Source organism: Oncorhynchus keta, unplaced genomic scaffold (assembly GCF_023373465.1).
Source record: "Oncorhynchus keta strain PuntledgeMale-10-30-2019 unplaced genomic scaffold, Oket_V2 Un_contig_3989_pilon_pilon, whole genome shotgun sequence".
Lineage (NCBI taxonomy): Eukaryota > Metazoa > Chordata > Actinopteri > Salmoniformes > Salmonidae > Oncorhynchus > Oncorhynchus keta.
The window spans coordinates 27,501-47,500 of NW_026287544.1; the positions used below are offsets into that span (position 1 = coordinate 27,501).

Consider the following 20,000-nt stretch of genomic DNA (forward strand, 5'->3'; position numbering starts at 1 on the left):
TATAGACCTCCAACTGTAATGACCTCCAACTGTAATGACCTCCAACTGTAATGACCTCCCACTGTAATGACCTCCAACTGTAATGACCTCCCACTGTAATGACCTCCAACTGTAATGACCTCCTACTGTAATGACCTCCCACTGTAATGACCTCCAACTGTAATGACCTCCCACTGTAATGACCTCCAACTGTAATGACCTCCCACTGTAATGACCTCCAACTGTAATGACCTCCAACTGTAATGACCTCCAACTGTAATGACCTCCAACTGTAATGACTTTCAACTGTAATGACCTCCTACTGTAATGACCTCCCACTGTAATGACCTCCAACTGTAATGACTTTCAACTGTAATGACCTCCTACTGTAATGACCTCCAACTGTAATGACCTCCAACTGTAATGACCTCCAACTGTAATGACCTCCAATTGTAATGACCTCCAACTGTAATGACCTCCCACTGTAATGACCTCCAACTGTATAGACCTCCAACTGTAATGACCTCCCACTGTAATGACCTCCCACTGTATAGACCTCCCACTGTAATGACCTCCAACTGTAATGACCTCCCACTGTAATGACCTCCAACTGTAATGACCTCCAACTGTAATGACCTCCCACTGTAATGACCTCCAACTGTAATGACCTCCAACTGTAATGACCTCCCAATGACCTCCAATGACCTCCAACTGTAATGACCTCCCCCACTGTAATGACCTCCAACTGTAATGACCTCCAACTGTAATGACCTCCAACTGTAATGACCTCCCACTGTAATGACCTCCAACTGTAATGACCTCCCACTGTAATGACCTCCTACCGTCCTAACCAGCAGGACACGTTGTATCCTAAACCAAATGGCACCCTATTCCCTATTATAGTGCACTACTTTATACTACAGCCCTATTCCCTATATAGTACACTACTCTATACTACAGCCCTATTCCCTATATAGTGCACTACTCTATACTACAGCTCTATTCCTTATATATTACACTACTTTATACTACAGCCCTACTCCCTATATAGTACACTACTTTATACTCCAGCCCTATTCCCTATATAGTACACTACTTTATACTACAGCCCTACTCCCTATATAGTGCACTACTTTATACTACAGCCCTATTCCCTATATAGTGCACTACTTTATACTACAGCCCTATTCCCTATATAGTGCACTACTTTATACTACAGCCCTATTCCCTATATAGTGCACTACTTTATACTACAACCCTATTCCCTATATAGTGCACTACTTTATACTACAGCCTTATTCCCTATATAGTGCACTACTTTATACTACAGCCCTATTCCCTATATAGTACACTACTTTATACTACAGCCCTATTCCCTATATAGTACACTACTTTATACTACAGCCCTATTCCCTATATAGTGCCTACTACTGTAGTGTCGTCTGCAAATTTGATGATCGAGTTGGAGGTGTGCATAGCCACGCAGTCCTAGGTGAGTACAGGAGGGGGCTGAGCACGCACCCTTTGGGGATCACCACTGGGGGGCTGCTCGTCAGAAAGTCCAGGACCCAATTACACAGGGCGGGGTTCAGACCCATTGCCTCCAGCTTAATGATGAGCTTGGAGGGTACTATGGTGTTGAATGCTGAGCTGTTGTCAATGAACAGCATTCTTACATAGGTGTTCCTCTTGTCCAGATGGGATAGGGCAGTGTGTAGTGTGATGGCGATCGTCTGTGGACCTATTGGGGCGGTATGCAAATTGGAGTGGTCAGGTAGGGTGGCGGTGATATGATCCCTGACCAGTTTCTCAAAGCACTTCATGATGACAGGAGTGAGTGCTACGGGGCGGTAGTCGTTTAGCCCAGTCAAAACTGTTCGCTGCTCTGGCCCCCCAATGGTGGAACAAACTCCCTCACGACGCCAGGACAGCGGAGTCAATCACCACCTTCCGGAGACACCTGAAACCCCACCTCTTTAAGGAATACCTAGGATAGGATAAAGTAATCCTTCTCACCCCCCTTAAAATATTTAGATGCACTATTGTAAAGTGGCTGTTCCACTGGATGTCATAAGGTGAATGCACCAATTTGTAAGTCGCTCTGGATAAGAGCGTCTGCTAAATGACTTAAATGTAAATGTAAATGATGACAGGAGTGAGTGCTGCGGGGCGGTAGTCGTTTAGCTCAGTTACCTAGTCATTTAGTCATTTAGTTCCGGTACCTTAGCTTTCGTGGGTACAGGAACAATGGTGGACATCTTGACGCAAGTGGGAACAGGAGACTGGGATAGGGAGAGATTGAATATGTCCGGAAACACTCCAGCCAGCTGGTCTGCGCATGCTCTGAGGACGTGGCTCGGGATGCCGTCTGGGCCAGCAACCTTGCGAGGGTTAAGATCCTTAAATGTCTTACTCACGTCGGCCACGGAGAAGGAGAGCCCACAGTCCTTGGGAGTGAGTCGCGTCAGTGGCACTATGTTATCCCCAAAGCGGGCGAAGAAGGTGTTTAGCTTGTCTGGGAGCAAGACGTCGGTGGCACTTTGTTATCCCCAAAGCGGGCGAAGAAGGTGTTTAGCTTGTCCGGGAGCAAGACATCAGGGTCCGCGGCTGGTTTTCCCTTTGCAGTCCGTGATTGTCTATAGACTCTGCCACATACTTCTAGTGTCTTAGTCGTTGAATTGCGTCTCTACTTTGTCTCTGTACTGACGTTTTGCCTGTTTGATTGCCTTACGGAGGGAAAAATTACACTGTTTGTATTCAGCCATATTCCCAGTCACCTTGCCATGGTTAAATGCGGTGGCTCGTGCTTTGAGTTTTTGCGCGAATGATGCCATCTATTCACGGTTTCTGGGTAGTTTTTAATAGTCACAGTGGGAACAACATCCCTATACAATTCCTGATGAACTCAGTCACCTCAATGTTATTCTCAGAGGCTACCCAGAACATGTCCCAGGCCGCATGATCAAAACAATGTTGAAGCACGGATTCCGATTGGTCAGACCAGCGTTGAATAGATCTTAGCACGGGTACTTCCTGTTTAAGTTTCTGCATATAGGAAGGGAGGAGCAAAATGGAGTTGTGATCTGATTCGCCAAAAGGAGGGCCTTGTAGGCATTTCGAAAGGGAGAGTAGCAGTGTTTTACCAGAGGAAGTACTAAAGTCAATGTGTTGATAGAACTTTGGTCGCTTTTTTGCTCAAATTTTATTTGGTAAAATCCGCAGCTACAATAACAGCGGCCTCAGGATATGTGGTTTCCAGTTTGCATAATGTCCAGTGTCGCTCCTTGTGGGCGTTGTGGTATCGGCTTGAGTTGGAATATACACGGCTGTGACTATAACCGGAGAGAATTATCTTGGGAGATAATACGGTCGGCATTTGATTGTGAGGTATTCTAGGTTGTGTGAACAAAAGGACTTGAGTTTCTGTGCGTTATCACAATCACACCATGAGTAGTTAACCCTCCCTCCTCTCGCTCTGGCCCTTCCCTCTTCTCTTTACCCCCTCCCTCCCTCTCTCTCTGGCCCGTCCCTCCTCTCGCTCTAGCCCCTCCCTCCTCTCGCTCTGGCCCCTCCCTCCTCTCTTTACCCCCTCCCTCCTCTCTCTCTGGCCCCTCCCTCCCTCCTCTTGCTCTGGCCCCTCTCTCCTCTCTCTGGCCCCTCTCTCCTCTCTCTGGCCCCTCTCTCCTCTCTCTGCCCCCTCCCTCCTCTCTCTGCCCCCTCTCTCCTCTCTCTGGCCCCTCTCTCATCTCTCTGCCCCCTCTCTCCTCTCTCTGGCCCCTTTTTCATCTCTCTGCCCCCTCTCTCCTCTCTCTGGCCCCTCTCTCCTCTCTCTGCCCCCTCCCTCATCTCTCTGCCCCCTCTCTCCTCTCTCTGCCCCCTCTCTCCTCTCTCTGCCCCCTTTCTCCTCTCTCTGGCCCCTCTCTCCTCTCTCTGGCCCCTTTCCTCTCTCTGCCCCCTCATCTCTCTGCCCCCTCTCTCTCTCTCTGACACCTCTCTCCTCTCTCTGCCCCCTCTCTCCTCTCTCTGGCCCCTCCCTCCTCTCGCTCTGGCCCCTCTCTCCTCTCTCTGCCCCCTCTCTCCTCTCTCTGGCCCCCCCTCCTCTCGCTCTGGCCCCTCTCTCCTCTCACTCTGCCCCCTCTCTCCTCTCTCTGCCCTCTATGGAATGGCTTCTTGCTTGCTATGTCTAAAATAGGAAAAGTTGCTGCTGGCTGGATTGTTACGCAATTGAGTGTGTGTATAAACACCATGCCACTAAGACGTGAAGCTATGCAAGAGTGTGTGTGTGTGTGTGTTAAAAAGAGGAGTCACTTACTACTAAATCTACATCATCAGCCCTGCATGGACCAGACAGTGAAACTATTTAAACCATTACTGTGTTCTGCATGCAGACGTGTCATTTAACAGTGTTCAGTGTGTAGACGCATTGACCTTTCCTCCTCTCCCTCACTCTCTCTCTCTCCTCTCCTCACTCTCTCACTCTCTCTCGCTCCTCTCCCTCACTCTCTCTCTCTCTCTCTCTCCTCTCCCTCACTCTCTCTCTCTCTCCTCTCCGTCACTCTGTCTCTCCTCTCCTCACTCTCTCTCTCTCTCCTCTCCCTCACTCTGTCTCTCTCTCCTCTCCCTCTCCTTCTCCTCTTCCTCTCTCTTTCTCCTCTCCCTCCTCTCTCTCCTCTCTCACTCTCTCTCTCCTCCCGCTCCCTCCCTCTCTCTCTCCTCTCCCTCCCTCACTCTCTCTCCTCTCCGTCACTCTGTCTCTCCTCTCCCTCTCTCTCTCTCTCTCCTCTCCCTCTCTCCTTCTCCTCTTCCTCTCTCTTTCTCCTCTCCCTCACTCTCTCTCCTCTCCCTCCTCTCTCCTCTCCCGCTCCCTCACTCTCTCTCTCCTCTCCCTCCCTCACTCTCTCTCCTCTCCGTCACTCTGTCTCTCCTCTCCCTCACTCTCTCTCTCTCCTCTCCCTCACTCTGTCTCTCTCTCCTCTCCCTCCCTCACTCACTCTCTCTCTTCTCCCTCCCTCCCTCCCTCCCTCCCTCCCTCCCTCCCTCCCTCCCTCCCTCCTCCCTCAACCCTCCCTCCCTCCCTCCCTCCCTCCCTCCCCTCCCCTCCCTCCCTCCCTCCCTCCCTCCCTCCCTCTCTCCTCTCCACTCTCTCTCTCTCTCCTCTCCTCTCCCTCACTTTATCTCTCTCCTCTCCTCTTCCTCACTCTCTGTCTCTCTCTCTCCTCTCCTCTTCCTCACTCCCTCACTCTCTCTCTCCTCTCCCTCACTCTCTCTCTCCTCTCCTCTTCCTCACTCTCTGTCTCTCTCTCTCCTCTCCCTCCCTCACTTTATCTATCTCCTCTCCCCTTCCTCACTCTCTCTCTCCTCTCCTCTTCCTCACTCTCTGTCTCTCTCTCTCTCCTCTCCCTCCATTTCTCTGATTTCATTCTGTGAGTTACACACAGTTAATTTATTTTCAACCCGTCTGTGGTAAATATCTTTCTGGAACCCTCCAACAGAGTTCCTCCACTCTTTGAATCAGACGAGACCAACAGAGTTCCTCCACTCTTTGAATCAGACGAGACCAACAGAGTTCCTCCACTCTTTGAATCAGACGAGACCAACAGAGTTCCTCCACTCTTTGAATCAGACGAGACACTGTTCATAAGTCTTATGGCCAGTTGGATGATAGTTCTGGTACTACTCGTATCTCCTACATTACCAACATGTGTGTCATCCCGCAGGAACTAACTTCGCAGGAACTAACTTAGCAGGTACAAACTTAGCAGGAACTAACTTAGCAGGTACTAACTTAGCAGGTACTAACTTAGCAGGTACTAACTTAGCAGGAACTAACTTAGCAGGTACTAACTTAGCAGGAACTAACTCAGCAGGAACTAACTTAGCAGGAACTAACTTCGCAGGAACTAACTCAGCAGGTACAAACTCAGCAGGTACAAACTTAGCAGGAACTAACTTAGCAGGAACTAACTCAGCAGGAACTAACTTAGCAGGTACTAACTAAGCAGGAACTAACTTCGCAGGAACTAACTTCGCAGGAACTAACTTAGCAGGTACAAACTTAGCAGGAACTAACTTAGCAGGTACTAACTTAGCAGGAACTAACTTAGCAGGTACTAACTTAGCAAGAACTAACTTAGCAGGAACTAACTTAGCAGGTACTAACTTAGCAGGAACTAACTTAGCAGGTACTAACTTAGCAAGAACTAACTTAGCAGGAACTAACTTAGCAGGTACTAACTTAGCAGGAACTAACTTAGCAGGTACTAACTTAGCAGGAACTAACTTAGCAGGAACTAACTTAGCAGGTACTAACTTAGCAGGAACTAACTTAGCAGGAACTAACTTAGCAGGTACTAACTTAGCAGGAACTAACTTAGCAGGGACTAACTTAGCAGGAACTAACTTAGCAGGAACTAACTTAGCAGGTACTAACTTAGCAGGAACTAACTTAGCAGGTACAAACTTAGCAGGTACAAACTTAGCAGGGACTAACTTAGCAGGAACTAACTTAGCAGGTACAAACTTAGCAGGAACTAACTTAGCAGGAACTAACTTAGCAGGTACTAACTTAGCAGGAACTAACTTAGCAGGAACTAACTTAGCAGGTACTAACTTAGCAGGAACTAACTTAGCAGGTACTAACTTAGCAGGTACTAACTTAGCAGGAACTAACTTAGCAGGTACTAACTTAGCAGGTACTAACTTAGCAGGTACTAACTTAGCAGGAACTAACTTAGCAGGTACTAACTTAGCAGGAACTAACTTAGCAGGTACAAACTTAGCAGGAACTAACTTAGCAGGAACTAACTTAGCAGGTACTAACTTAGCAGGTACTAACTTAGCAGGAACTAACTTAGCAGGAACTAACTTAGCAGGTACTAACTTAGCAGGTACTAACTTAGCAGGTACTAACTTAGCAGGTACTAACTTAGCAGGAGCAGCTGTAGCAGCATTTGTTATGTAATGAAAAACATTTATAGGGGGGGGTAACACAAACATACTTCCTACTTGCTCCTTAGCGTTTGACTTCCTGTTTTTCCAGTTAGAGAAATATTGATGTTTTGACCCTGTTTTTTTTACTACTTCCCTTTTCCACTGCTTCCTGTCGGCTGCTGTCCTGTTTTAGTCATTGAGATTTTAACTCTCTAAAATTAGGGACGTCTGGGGAAGGAGACAAAGGAAACGTCTCAAATGGCATCCTATTCCCTATAATAGTGCACTACTTTAACCAGAAATGGAACCCTATTCCCTATAATAGTGCACTACTTAAACCAGAAATGGAACCCTATTCCCTAAATAGTGCACTACTTTAACCAGGAATGGCACGCTATTCCCTATAATAGTGGCTCTGGACAGAAGTAGTGCACTAGAAAGGGAACAGGATCCCACTTGTGAAGTTTGTGGGAGAGAGAGAGACAGAGAGAGACAGACTGAGTGAAGGAACAAGATCTTCTCCCGGTGGACGGTTCATAACCCTGTGATTTATATCACAATGAACAGTAGATATACAGGTGGAGGATGTGGCTGGATGAAGGAAAAGCCACAGCTTGTTCTGTTTGGGTCCGTGTTTGGCACGGCTGTAGAATAATGAGGGATGGATTCTAGCTGCTGTCTTTCAGCATTAGTAGAATAATGAGGGATGGATTCTAGCTGCTGTCTTTCAGCATTGGTAGAATAATGAGGGATGGATTCTAGCTGATGTCTTTCAGCATTAGTAGAATAATGAGGGATGGATTCTAGCTGATGTCTTTCAGCATTAGTAGAATAATGAGGGATGGATTCTAGTTGCTGTCTTTCAGCATTAGTAGAATAATGAGGGATGGATTCTAGCTGCTGTCTTTCAGCATTAGTAGAATAATGAGGGATGGATTCTAGCTGCTGTCTTTCAAAATTAGTAGAATAATGAGGGATGGATTCTAGCTGATGTCTTTCAGCATTAGTAGAATAATGAGGGATGGATTCTAGCTGATGTCTTTCAGCATTAGTAGAATAATGAGGGATGGATTCTAGCTGCTGTCTTTCAGCATTAGTAGAATAATGAGGGATGGATTCTAGCTGATGTCTTTCAGCATTAGTAGAATAATGAGGGATGGATTCTAGCTGATGTCTTTCAGCATTAGTAGAATAATGAGGGATGGATTCTAGCTGCTGTCTTTCAGCATTAGTAGAATAATGAGGGATGGATTCAGCATTAGTAGAATAATGAGGATGGAGCTGATGTCTTTCAGCATTAGTAGAATAATGAGGGATGGATTCTAGCTGCTGTCTTTCAGCATTAGTAGAATAATGAGGGATGGATTCTAGCTGCTGTCTTTCAGCATTAGTAGAATAATGGATTCTAGCTGATGTCTTTCAGCATTAGTAGAATAATGGGATGGATTCTAGCTGCTGTCTTTCAGCATTAGTAGAATAATGAGGGATGGATTCTAGCTGATGTCTTTCAGCATTAGTAGAATAATGAGGGATGGATTCTAGCTGCTGTCTTTCAGCATTAGTAGAATAATGAGGGATGGATTCTAGCTGATGTCTTTCAGCATTAGTAGAATAATGAGGGATGGATTCTAGCTGATGTCTTTCAGCATTAGTAGAATAATGAGGGATGGATTCTAGCTGATGTCTTTCAGCATTAGTAGAATAATGAGGGATGGATTCTAGCTGCTGTCTTTCAGCATTAGTAGAATAATGAGGGATGGATTCTAGCTGCTGTCTTTCAGCATTAGTAGAATAATGAGGGATGGATTCTAGCTGATGTCTTTCAGCATTAGTAGAATAATGAGGGATGGATTCTAGCTGATGTCTTTCAGCATTAGTAGAATAATGAGGGATGGATTCTAGCTGATGTCTTTCAGCATTAGTAGAATAATGAGGGATGGGATGTCTTTCAGCATTAGTAGAATAATGAGGGATGGATTCTAGCTGATGTCTTTCAGCATTAGTAGAATAATGAGGGATGGATTCTAGCTGATGTCTTTCAGCATTAGTAGAATAATGAGGGATGGATTCTAGCTGCTGTCTTTCAGCATTAGTAGAATAATGAGGGATGGATTCTAGCTGATGTCTTTCAGCATTAGTAGAATAATGAGGGATGGATTCTAGCTGATGTCTTTCAGCATTAGTAGAATAATGAGGGATGGATTCTAGCTGATGTCTTTCAGCATTAGTAGAATAATGAGGGATGGATTCTAGCTGCTGTCTTTCAGCATTAGTAGAATAATGAGGGATGGATTCTAGCTGATGTCTTTCAGCATTAGTAGAATAATGAGGGATGGATTCTAGCTGATGTCTTTCAGCATTAGTAGAATAATGAGGGATGGATTCTAGCTGATGTCTTTCAGCATTAGTAGAATAATGAGGGATGGATTCTGCTGATGTCTTTCAGCATTAGTAGAATAATGAGGGATGGATTCTAGCTGATGTCTTTCAGCATTAGTAGAATAATGAGGGATGGATTCTAGCTGATGTCTTTCAGCATTAGTAGAATAATGAGGGATGGATTCTAGCTGCTGTCTTTCAGCATTAGTAGAATAATGAGGGATGGATTCTAGCTGATGTCTTTCAGCATTAGTAGAATAATGAGGGATGGATTCTAGCTGATGTCTTTCAGCATTAGTAGAATAATGAGGGATGGATTCTAGCTGATGTCTTTCAGCATTAGTAGAATAATGAGGGATGGATTCTAGCTGATGTCTTTCAGCATTAGTAGAATAATGAGGGATGGATTCTAGCTGCTGTCTTTCAGCATTAGTAGAATAATGAGGGATGGATTCTAGCTGATGTCTTTCAGCATTAGTAGAATAATGAGGGATGGATTCTAGCTGATGTCTTTCAGCATTAGTAGAATAATGAGGGATGGATTCTAGCTGATGTCTTTCAGCATTAGTAGAATAATGAGGGATGGATTCTAGCTGATGTCTTTCAGCATTAGTAGAATAATGAGGATGGATTCTAGCTGATGTCTTTCAGCATTAGTAGAATAATGAGGGATGGATTCTAGCTGATGTCTTTCAGCATTAGTAGAATAATGAGGGATGGATTCTAGCTGATGTCTTTCAGCATTAGTAGAATAATGAGGGATGGATTCTAGCTGATGTCTTTCAGCATTAGTAGAATAATGAGGGATGGATTCTAGCTGATGTCTTTCAGCATTAGTAGAATAATGAGGATGGATTCTAGCTGATGTCTTTCAGCATTAGTAGAATAATGAGGGATGGATTCTAGCTGATGTCTTTCAGCATTAGTAGAATAATGAGGGATGGATTCTAGCTGATGTCTTTCAGCATTAGTAGAATAATGAGGGATGGATTCTAGCTGATGTCTTTCAGCATTAGTAGAATAATGAGGGATGGATTCTAGCTGATGTCTTTCAGCATTAGTAGAATAATGAGGGATGGATTCTAGCTGATGTCTTTCAGCATTAGTAGAATAATGAGGGATGGATTCTAGCTGATGTCTTTCAGCATTAGTAGTAGGGAATTAGCTGATGTCTTTCAGCATTAGTAGAATAATGAGGGATGGATTCTAGCTGCTGTCTTTCAGCATTAGTAGAATAATGAGGGATGGATTCTAGCTGCTGTCTTTCAGCATTAGTAGAATAATGAGGGATGGATTCTAGCTGCTGTCTTTCAGCATTAGTAGAATAATGAGGGATGGATTCTAGCTGATGTCTTTCAGCATTAGTAGAATAATGAGGGATGGATTCTAGCTGATGTCTTTCAGCATTAGTAGAATAATGAGGGATGGATTCTAGCTGATGTCTTTCAGCATTAGTAGAATAATGAGGGATGGATTCTAGCTGCTGTCTTTCAGCATTAGTAGAATAATGAGGGATGGATTCTAGCTGCTGTCTTTCAGCATTAGTAGAATAATGAGGGATGGATTCTAGCTGATGTCTTTCAGCATTAGTAGAATAATGAGGGATGGATTCTAGCTGATGTCTTTCAGCATTAGTAGAATAATGAGGGATGGATTCTAGCTGATGTCTTTCAGCATTAGAATAATGAGGGATGGAAGCTGATGGATGGAATAATGAGGGATGGATTAGCTGATGTCTTTCAGCATTAGTAGAATAATGAGGGATGGATTCTAGCTGCTGTCTTTCAGCATTAGTAGAATAATGAGGGATGGATTCTAGCTGATGTCTTTCAGCATTAGTAGAATAATGAGGATGGATTCTGTCTTTCAAAGCATTAGTAGCTGATGTCTTTCTTTCAGCATTAGTAGAATAATGAGGGATGGATTCTAGCTGATGTCTTTCAGCATTAGTAGAATAATGAGGGATGGATTCTAGCTGATGTCTTTCAGCATTAGTAGAATAATGAGGGATGGATTCTAGCTGATGTCTTTCAGCATTAGTAGAATAATGAGGGATGGATTCTAGCTGATGTCTTTCAGCATTAGTAGAATAATGAGGATGGATTCTAGCTGCTGTCTTTCAGCATTAGTAGAATAATGAGGGATGGATTCTAGCTGATGTCTTTCATTAGTAGAATAATGAGGGATGGATTCAGCTGATGCATTAGTAGAATAATGAGGGATGGATTCTAGCTGATGTCTTTCAGCATTAGTAGAATAATGAGGGATGGATTCTAGCTGATGTCTTTCAGCATTAGTAGAATAATGAGGGATGGATTCTAGCTGATGTCTTTCAGCATTAGTAGAATAATGAGGGATGGATTCTAGCTGATGTCTTTCAGCATTAGTAGAATAATGAGGGATGGATTCTAAGCTGCTGTCTTTCAGCATTAGTAGAATAATGAGGGATGGATTCTAGCTGATGGCTGATGTCTTTCATAGTCTGAGGATGGATTCTGCTGATGTCTTTCAGCATTAGTAGAATAGAGGGATGGATTCTAGCTGATGTCTTTCAGCATAGTAGTGAGGGATGGAATGTCTTTCAGCAATAGAATAATGAGGGATGGATTCTAGCTGATGTCTTTCAGCATTAGTAGAATAATGAGGGATGGATTCTAGCTGATGTCTTTCAGCATTAGTAGAATAATGAGGGATGGATTCTAGCTGATGTCTTTCAGCATTAGTAGAATAATGAGGGATGGATTCTAGCTGATGTCTTTCAGCATTAGTAGAATAATGAGGGATGGATGGATCTTCATTAGTAGAATAATGAGGGATGGATTCTAGCTGATGTCTTTCAGCATTAGTAGAATTAGTAGAATAATGTCTTTCAGCAGGGATGGATTCTAGCTGATGTCATTAGTAGAATAATGAGGGATTTCAGCATTAGTAGAATAATGAGGGATGGATTCTAGCTGATGTCTTTCAGCATTAGTAGAATAATGAGGGATGGATTCTAGCTGATGTCTTTCAGCATTAGTAGAATAATGAGGGATGGATTCTGATGTCTTTCAGCATTAGTAGAATAATGAGGGATGGATTCTAGCTGATGTCTTTCAGCATTTAGAATAATGAGGATGGATTCTAGCTGATGTCTTTCAGCATTAGTAGAATAATGAGGGATGGATTCTAGCTGATGTCTTTCAGCATTAGTAGAATAATGAGGGATGGATTCTAGCTGATGTCTTTCAGCATTAGTAGAATAATGAGGGATGGATGGATGTCTTTCAGCATTAGTAGAATAATGAGGGATGGATTCTAGCTGATGTCTTTCAGCATTAGTAGAATAATGAGGGATGGATTCTAGCTGATGTCTTTCAGCATTAGTAGAATAATGAGGGATGGATTCTAGCTGATGTCTTTCAGCATTAGTAGAATAATGAGGGATGGATTCTAGCTGATGTCTTTCAGCATTAGTAGAATAATGAGGGATGGATTCTAGCTGATGTCTTTCAGCATTAGTAGAATAATGAGGGATGGATTCTAGCTGATTCTTTCAGCATTAGTAGAATAATGAGGGATGGATTCTAGCTGATGTCTTTCAGCATTAGTAGAATAATGAGGGATGGATTCTAGCTGATGTCTTTCAGCATTAGTAGAATAATGAGGGATGGATTCTAGCTGATGTCTTTCAGCATTAGTAGAATAATGAGGGATGGATTCTAGCTGATGTCTTTCAGCATTAGTAGAATAATGAGGGATGGATTCTAGCTGCTGTCTTTCAGCATTAGTAGAATAATGAGGGATGGATTCTAGCTGCTGTCTTTCAGCATTAGTAGAATAATGAGGGGATGGATTCTAGCATTAGTAGAATAATGAGGGATGATTCTGCTCTGTCTTTCAGCATTAGTAGAATAATGAGGGATGGATTCTAGCTGATGTCTTTCAGCATTAGTAGAATAATGAGGGATGGGATTCTGATGTCTTTCAGCATTAGTAGAATAATGAGGGATGGATTCTAGCTGATGTCTTTCAGCATTAGTAGAATAATGAGGGATGGATTCTAGCTGATGTCTTTCAGCATTAGTAGAATAATGAGGGATGGATTCTAGCTGATGTCTTTCAGCATTAGTAGAATAATGAGGGATGGATTCTAGCTGATGTCTTTCAGCATTAGTAGAATAATGAGGGATGGATTCTAGCTGATGTCTTTCAGCATTAGTAGAATAATGAGGATGGATTCTAGCTGCTATCTTTCAGCATTAGTAGAATAATGAGGGATGGATTCTAGCTGATGTCTTTCAGCATTAGTAGAATAATGAGGGATGGATTCTAGCTGATGTCTTTCAGCATTAGTAGAATAATGAGGGATGGATTCTAGCTGATGTCTTTCAGCATTAGTAGAATAATGAGGGATGGATTCTAGCTGATGTCTTTCAGCATTAGTAGAATAATGAGGATGGATTCTAGCTGATGTCTTTCAGCATTAGTAGAATAATGAGGGATGGATTCTAGCTGCTGTCTTTCAGCATTAGTAGAATAATGAGGGATGGATTCTAGCTGATGTCTTTCAGCATTAGTAGAATAATGAGGGATGGATTCTAGCTGATGTCTTTCAGCATTAGTAGAATAATGAGGGATGGATTCTAGCTGCTGTCTTTCAGCATTAGTAGAATAATGAGGGATGGATTCTAGCTGATGTCTTTCAGCATTAGTAGAATAATGAGGGATGGATTCTAGCTGCTGTCTTTCAGCATTAGTAGAATAATGAGGGATGGATTCTAGCTGCTGTCTTTCAGCATTAGTAGAATAATGAGGGATGGATTCTAGCTGATGTCTTTCAGCATTAGTAGAATAATGAGGGATGGATTCTAGCTGATGTCTTTCAGCATTAGTAGAATAATGAGGATGGATTCTAGCTGATGTCTTTCAGCATTAGTAGAATAATGAGGGATGGATTCTAGCTGCTGTCTTTCAGCATTAGTAGAATAATGAGCATTAGTAGAATAATGAGGGATGGGGCATGGAATAATGAGGGATGGATTCTAGCTGATGTCTTTCAGCATTAGTAGAATAATGAGGGATGGATTCTAGCTGATGTCTTTCAGCATTAGTAGAATAATGAGGGATGGATTCTAGCTGCTGTCTTTCAGCATTAGTAGAATAATGAGGGATGGATTCTAGCTGATGTCTTTCAGCATTAGTAGAATAATGAGGGATGGATTCTAGCTGATGTCTTTCAGCATTAGTAGAATAATGAGGGATGGATTCTAGCTGCTGTCTTTCAGCATTAGTAGAATAATGAGGGATGGATTCTAGCTGCTGTCTTTCAGCATTAGTAGAATAATGAGGGATGGATTCTAGCTGCTGTCTTTCAGCATTAGTAGAATAATGAGGGATGGATTCTAGCTGCTGTCTTTCAGCATTGTTAGAATAATGAGGGATGGATTCTAGCTGATGTCTTTCAGCATTAGTAGAATAATGAGGGATGGATTCTATCTGCTGTCTTTCAGCATTAGTAGAATAATGAGGGATGGATTCTAGCTGCTGTCTTTCAGCATTAGTAGAATAATGAGGGATGGATTCTAGATGTCTTTCAGCATTAGTAGAATAATGAGGGATGGATTCTAGCTGCTTTCTTTCAGCATTAGTAGAATAATGAGGGATGGATTCTAGCTGCTGTCTTTCAGCATTAGTAGAATAATGAGGTATGGATTCTAGCTGATGTCTTTCAGCATTAGTAGAATAATAAGGGATGGATTCTAGCTGATGTCTTTCAGCATTAGTAGAATAATGAGGTATGGATTCTAGCTGATGTCTTTCAGCATGACACTATGCTCTGCTGGGATGCTGACTAGCTACTGACTAGATGCTGACTAGATGCTGACTAGATGCTGACTAGATGCTGACTAGCTGACTAGATGCTGACTAACTAATTTTTATTTTTATTTTTTTATTTCACCTTTATTTAACCAGGTAGGCTAGTTGAGAACAAGTTCTCATTTGCAACTGCGACCTGGCCAAGATAAAGCATAGCAGTGTGAACAGACAACACAGAGTTACACATGGAGTAAACAATTAGCAAGTCAATAACACAGTAGAAAAAAATGGGCAGTCTATATACAATGTGTGCAAAAGGCATGAGGAGGTAGGCGAATAATACAATTTTGCAGATTAACACTGGTGATAAATGATCAGATGGGCATGTACAGGTAGAGATATTGGTGTGCAAAAGAGCAGAAAAGTAAATAAATAAAAACAGTATAAAAACAGTATGGGAATGAGGTAGGTGAAAAAAGGGTGAGCTATTTACCAATAGACTATGTACAGCTGCAGCGATCGGTTAGCTGCTCGGATAGCTGATGTTTGAAGTTGGTGAGGGAGATAAAAGTCTCCAACTTCAGCGATTTTTGCAATTTGTTCCAGTCACTGGCAGCAGAGTACTGGAACGAAAGGCGGCCAAATGAGGTGTTGGCTTTAGGGATGATCAGTGAGATACACCTGCTGGAGCGCGTGCTACGGATGGGTGTTGCCATCGTGACCAGTGAACTGAGATAAGGCGGAGCTTTACCTAGCATGGACTTGTAGATGACCTGGAGCCAGTGGGTCTGGCGAGCGAATATGTAGTGAGGGCCAGCCGACTAGAGCATACAAGTCGCAGTGGTGGGTGGTATAAGGTGCTTTAGTGACAAAACGGATGGCACTGTGATAGACTGCATCCAGTTTGCTGAGTAGAGTGTTGGAAGCCATTTTGTAGATGACATCGCCGAAGTCGAGGATCGGTAGGATAGTCAGTTTTACTAGGTAAGCTTGGCAGCGTGGGTGAAGGAGGCTTTGTTGCGGAATAGAAAGCCGACTCTGGATTTGATTTTTGATTGGAGATGTTTGATGTGAGTCTGGAAGGAGAGTTTGCAGTCTAGCCAGACACCTAGGTACTTATAGATGTCCACATATTCAAGGTTGGAACCATCCAGGGTGGTGATGCTAGTCGGGCATGCGGGTGCAGGCAGCGATCGGTTGAAAAGCATGCATTTGGTTTTACTCGCGTTTAAGAGCAGTTGGAGGCCACGGAAGGAGTGCTGTATGGCATTGAAGCTCGTTTGGAGGTTGGATAGCACAGTGTCCAATGACGGGCCGAAAGTATATAGAATGGTGTCGTCTGCGTAGAGGTGGATCAGGGAATCGCCCGCAGCAAGAGCAACATCATTGATATATACAGAGAAAAGAGTCGGCCCGAGAATTGAACCCTGTGGCACCCCCATAGAGACTGCCAGAGGACCGGACAGCATGCCCTCCGATTTGACACACTGAACTCTGTCTGCAAAGTAATTGGTGAACCAGGCAAGGCAGTCATCCGAAAAACCGAGGCTGTTGAGTCTGCCGATAAGAATTTGGTGATTGACAGAGTCGAAAGCCTTGGCGAGGTCGATGAAGACGGCTGCACAGTACTGTCTTTTATCGATGGCGGTTATGAATCAAATCAAAATCAAATCAAATTTATTTATATAGCCCTTCGTACATCAGCTGATATCTCAAAGTGCTGTACAGAAACCCAGCCTAAAACCCCAAACAGCAAACAATGCAGGTGTAAAAGCACGGTGGCTAGGAAAAACTCCCTAGAAAGGCCAAAACCTAGGAAGAAACCTAGAGAGGAACCGGGCTATGTGGGGTGGCCAGTCCTCTTCTGGCTGTGCCGGGTAGAGATTATAACAGATATCATAACTAGGTTATGATATCATTTAGTACCTTGAGTGTGGCTGAGGTGCACCCGTGACCGGCTCGGAAACCAGATTGCACAGCGGAGAAGGTACGGTGGGATTCGAGATGGTCAGTGACCTGTTTGTTGACTTGGCTTTCGAAGACCTTAGATAGGCAGGGCAGGATGGATATAGGTCTATAGCAGTTTGGGTCCAGGGTGTCTCCCCCTTGAAGAGGGGGATGACTGCGGCAGCTTTCCAATCCTTGGGGATCTCAGACGATATGAAAGAGAGGTTGAACAGGCTGGTAATAGGGGTTGCGACAATGGCGGCAGATAGTTTCAGAAATAGCTGGTCCAGATTATCAAGCCCAGCTGATTTGTACGGGTCCAGGTTTTGCAGCTCTTTCAGAACATCTGCTATCTGGATTTGGGTAAAGGAGAACCTGGAGAGGCTTGGGTGAGGAACTACGGGGGGCGGAGCTGTTGGCCGAGGTTGGAGTAGCCAGGCGGAAGGCATGGCCAGCCGTTGAGAAGTGCTTATTGAAGTTTTCGATAATCATGGATTTATCGGTGGAGACCGTGTTTCTAGCCTCAGTGCAGTGGGCAGCTGGGAGGAGGTGCTCTTGTTCTCCATGGACTTCACAGTGTCCCAGAACTTTTTGGAGTTGGAGCTACAGGATGCAAACTTCTGCCTGAAGAAGCTGGCCTTAGCTTTCCTGACTGACTGCGTGTATTGGTTCCTGACTTCCCTGAACAGTTGCATATCACGGGGGCTATTCGATGCTATTGCAGTCCGCCACAGGATGTTTTTGTGCTGGTCGAGGGCAGTCAGGTCTGGAGTGAACCAAGGGCTGTATCTGTTCTTGGTTCTGCATTTTTTGAACGGAGCATGCTTATCTAAAATGGTGAGGAAGTTACTTTTAAAGAATGACCAGGCATCCTCAACTGATGACTAGCTGCTGACTAGATGCTGACTAGCTGCTGACTAGATGCTGACTAGCTGCTGACTAGCTACTGACTAGATGCTGACTAGATGCTGACTCGATGCTGACTAGCTGCTGACTAGCTACTGACTAGATGCTGACTAACTACTGACCTAATTGTCATAAATGCCATTTGACTAGCTGCTGACTAGATGCTGACTGGATGCTGACTAGCTGCTAACTAGATGCTGACTAGCTGCTAACTAGCTACTAACTAGATGCTGACTAGATGCTGACTAGCTACTGACTAGATGCTGACTAGATGCTGACTAGCTACTGACTAGATGCGGACGAGATGCTGACTAGATGCTAACTAGATGCTAACTAGATGCTGACTAGATGCTAACTAGATGCTGACTAGATGCTGACTAGATGCTAACTAGATGCTGACTAGATGCTGACTAGATGCTGACTAGATGCTAACTAGATGCTGACTAGATGCTAACTAGATGCTAACTAGATGCTGACTAGATGCTAACTAGATGCTGACTAGATGCTAACTAGATGCTGACGAGATGCTGACTAGATGCTAACTCGATGCTAACTAGATGCTGACTAGATGCTAACTAGATGCTGACTAGATGCTAACTAGATGCTAACTAGATGCTGACTAGATGCTAACTAGATGCTGACTAGATGCTGACGAGATGCTGACTAGATGCTAACTCGATGCTAACTAGATGCTGACTAGATGCTAATTAGATGCTGACTAGATGCTAACTAGATGCTGACTAGATGCTGACTAGATGCTAACTAGATGCTAACTATATGCTAACTATATGCTGACTAGATGCTAACTAGATGCTGACTAGATGCTAACTAGATGCTGACTAGATGCTAACTAGATGCTAACTAGCTACTGACCTAATTGTCATAAATGCCATTTGACTAGATGCTAACTAGATGCTAACTAGATGCTGACTAGATGCTAACTAGATGCTGACGAGATGCTGACTAGATGCTAACTCGATGCTAACTAGATGCTGACTAGCTACTGACTAGCTACTGACTAGATGCTGACTAGATGCTGACTAGCTACTGACTAGATGCTGACGAGATGCTGACTAGATGCTAACTAGATGCTAACTAGATGCTGACTAGATGCTGACTAGATGCTGACTAGATGCTGACTAGATGCTAACTAGATGCTAACTAGATGCTGACTAGATGCTGACTAGATGCTGACTAGATGCTAACTAGATGCTGACGAGATGCTGACTAACTAATGACTAGCTGCTGACTAGATGCTGACTAGCTGCTGACTAGATGCTGACTAGCTGCTGACTAGCTACTGACTAGATGCTGACTAGATGCTGACTCGATGCTGACTAGCTGCTGACTAGCTACTGACTAGATGCTGACTAACTACTGACCTAATTGTCATAAATGCCATTTGACTAGCTGCTGACTAGATGCTGACTAGCTACTGACTAGATGCTGACTGGATGCTGACTAGCTGCTAACTAGATGCTGACTAGCTGCTAACTAGCTACTAACTAGATGCTGACTAGATGCTGACTAGCTACTGACTAGATGCTGACTAGATGCTGACTAGCTACTGACTAGATGTGGACGAGATGCTGACTAGATGTTAACTAGATGCTAACTAGATGCTGACTAGATGCTAACTAGATGCTGACTAGATGCTGACTAGATGCTAACTAGATGCTAACTAGATGCTGACGAGATGCTGACTAGATGCTAACTCGATGCTAACTAGATGCTGACTAGCTACTGACTAGCTACTGACTAGATGCTGACTAGATGCTGACTAGCTACTGACTAGATGCTGACGAGATGCTGACTAGATGCTAACTAGATGCTAACTAGATGCTAACTAGATGCTGACTAGATGCTAACTAGATGCTGACTAGATGCTGACTAGATGCTAACTAGATGCTAACTAGATGCTGACTAGATGCTGACTAGATGCTGACTAGATGCTAACTAGATGCTGACGAGATGCTGACTAACTAATGACTAGCTGCTGACTAGATGCTGACTAGCTGCTGACTAGATGCTGACTAGCTGCTGACTAGCTACTGACTAGA

General features: G+C 43.7%; 1 long non-coding RNA gene and 1 pseudogene across 1 annotated transcript in view; one reads left to right on the top strand and one right to left on the bottom strand.

The window, feature by feature from the left end:
* The window catches only part of LOC127924394 (uncharacterized), a 1,844-nt gene extending 1,474 nt beyond the window's left edge, over window positions 1-370 (bottom strand). The window contains exon 1 of the long non-coding RNA XR_008117797.1: window positions 1-370. This exon is cut by the window's left edge and continues 328 nt beyond it. This is a non-coding gene — a long non-coding RNA (uncharacterized LOC127924394).
* LOC127924391 (rho GTPase-activating protein SYDE1-like) overlaps window positions 1-20,000 on the top strand; it is a 94,461-nt pseudogene that overhangs the window by 4,936 nt on the left and 69,525 nt on the right.